Raw genomic sequence first — 3,148 nt, 5'->3', positions numbered from 1 at the left:
CTTGTGTATCATTTCACGGCATGATGAATATGCCGTGGTGCTGAAAAAACTGCTAAAGGGTCCGAAACAAAGATACATTTGGTGGCATTCATCCCACAAACATGTTGTTTGTGTAGGACAGTGTTTTTCGAGCCACATTTATACATTAAAATAATCTTGCGGAACAACAACGCAATTACAATCTCATTATTACACAACGAGTCTAAATATTACACATCAACAAATGATGCAAATCGCAAAGGAATATTGAAACTAGTGATAGTAAAAAAATACGTTCATAAAGAAAAGCTATTTACGCCCAATATGGAAAATCAGTGATTTTTGACCGGTGTTTCATGGAACGCTAGTCATACTAACTAACACATTTCTTGCGGAACACCTGACGATCTGTCACGGAACACCGGTTGAAAATCACTGGTTTAGGATATCTCTTTTTTATCGTCATAATGACGTTATTACTTCGTCGATGACAGCATGTCTTTGTTACTGGCCTGCTTAAAATGGGCCAGGGTAACGGCAAGATGCATTTTTTAAAGTTATTTACATATAGGCCATTGCCTGTTCCGTGCTTATTGCATTGGTTGAAAACAGACTAAAATTTACCATATTTTTAGTCAAGGCCCTAATTCGCAAACCTAACAAAATTTTGATAGTTTTCATTTTTTTAGACTCCAAAGCATGTTTTACTCCCGGTTAAGAAACATTGACTTTGTTGAAAATAAAACCCGAATCCTATCAAAAAGCCAAAATGACTGCAAATATGTGGTTGTATCTTTATTGTAGTATTGGCTCTAATCACAAGATCGATAACGATATGGTGGCTGAATGTTCTAATTCTTGAGTCTAAAGACATTAGATTTTAAGTGGCATTTCTGACAGAACAACGTGCCCAAAATTTGGTAAAGGAGCAATATAGGCGATGAAAGAATAGCGTAAGCTTCCACAAAGTTTTTGTTGCGCTGGCAATATTTTGGTAATTTCACATTTAAGGTTTGTATGGCTTCGACAAAACACTTTCTAGATCAGGGGTGCACAACCTGCGGCCGAATAGAGGATTTTGTGCGGCCGTGCACATGTTTATTAAAATATATGCACTGGCGGCCGTGACGTAAAAAAACTCTTTTGCTAAATATTTTGACTTTCAAACTGCTTCCAATAGATTTTGTAAGACTGTAAAGAATATTACCAGCCTAGTAGTAACCCTGTGCATCACACTTTATATACGCCTATTGTGTGCAAACAATGCAAATAATCAGTCACCTCTTGCGTCACAATATAGATTATGACGTCATAAATAGCTCAGACTGGTCGTCAGACTGTTTAGCTTAATCTGTGGATCAAGTTTTAAATTATCCGGGCTTTTTGGACGCCATTAGATGGTTTATGTATGTGGTACAAGCCCTATTTTCACATAATAAATTTAAAAACAAAAACAAGCAGGTAATTGGCGGCCGTTGATGAAATAAGGATCTGCGATGCGGCCGTCTTAGCAAAAAGGTTGTGCACCCTGTTCTAGATCAACGGTTCTTAAACTGGGGTCCGTGTGGCAATTTTGGGGGGACCGCGAAAAGGTTGAAGTACTTATTTATAATTATTTGCCGTCAGTTTGTGCCACTGAATCAGTTCAAATCAGAGTAAAGTTGAGAACCGACTGTCTCCATTGCAAACAATAGCATTTATTGCATGACAACTAACAAAAAGGCAATTGTTCTCACACAATTGTAATGTTTTCTTCTTATTGTATGTGATGTCATAACCAGTCTTTGGATCATTGTTATGCGAATTTTTACGTAACTAACTAAAATCCTGCAATCAACTTTCGTTTTTCTGAATTCAGGCTTAAGGACCGCGAGCCCTCGAAATAATCGCAAAGGGACCGTTTTAAAAAATATATGAAAAAGTTTGAGAACCACTGTTCTAGATTGACGTATAAAATCAGAGGACAGCTCAGGAACCTGAATAATAGACTTGGTGGGCTGCTTTCGGGCCGCGGACCCCACTTTGGAGAACCCACTACTACTACACAGAGACATTATTCGGTCGCCCTTGAAATTAGGTTGCTGTTGTGGTGGCGATTACTTAAAACAGAGGCGTGCAACATACGGCCAGTGTCCGGCCCGCGGCACCTACTTTCGTGGCCCGCGCAGACTTCAAAGTACTCCATCAATTATGAATAGGCTGCATAGTTGGCTCGATGCTTTTACAATTATGAATACTTTTTACTGTTAGGGCATGGAATGTTGCTATATGTACATCATCACTGGTATTTTCGACTTTGTACAACGTCACACCTTGATAAGGTTTTATCTACTGTGACGACATATTCCCGTTGTTGCATCATAGTGTGCATTATGACAGACTGCCTTTGTAGCAATAATTCAGTAACATGATTTATATGTAGGTGCCGTAAACATCTTGACATTTATTCTACGAAAAGGTTAGCACAGTGGTTCCCAACCAGGGCCCATTGGCCCCCAGGGGGGCCACGGGTGTAGATTCACCAGAAACACCTACTAAAAGCCGTTTTGTTTTTTGATAACTTTAACTTTATTTCTAATTTAATCGACTATTTTACATACTATTTGTCTATATTGAGGTTTTTCATGATTATGGATTCTTGTTTACTTTATTCGACCTGTTTAAAGCCGAAATTAGTATCGAATTCCTACACGAGTTTGCCATTTACATTTGTTAAGGGGGCCACAGCGTACAAAAGGTTGGGAACCACTGGGTTAGAAGATATTCCATTTATTGAAAAGTACTCAAAGAGTAACTTGATTGTGTGCGCTTTGCTATTATATAAGCTGTTTAAAAATGTATGTGTTGCTTTATTGTTTGGCCCCCAGCTTTATTTTAACTGTAAGTTGTGGCCCACTGCGATAAACAGTTGCACGCCCCTGACTTAAAACAATGCAAGTTGCATATTTACTAAAACGTAAGGTTCAACTTTTTTTATGAAAGTGTAAGCCTATTTTACGGCTCGGATTTAATAAAATAACTCGCTCAACCCCGTTTGAGGGAGCTGATAGAAACCACAGCCACGTTGTCTGCAAAATAATCAGTGTTTTGGAGGCCTGGTAACCCAGTGCCGGAATAAGGGTCTGCTGGCCTGTAGGCACATTTTATAAGTGGCCCGAAAATCAGGGTT

This window comes from Phallusia mammillata, chromosome 7 (assembly GCF_965637545.1).
Source record: "Phallusia mammillata chromosome 7, kaPhaMamm4.hap1.1, whole genome shotgun sequence".
Taxonomy (NCBI): domain Eukaryota; kingdom Metazoa; phylum Chordata; class Ascidiacea; order Phlebobranchia; family Ascidiidae; genus Phallusia; species Phallusia mammillata.
The sequence above is the reverse complement of the archived record's forward strand: the minus strand, read 5'-3'. Positions refer to the sequence as shown.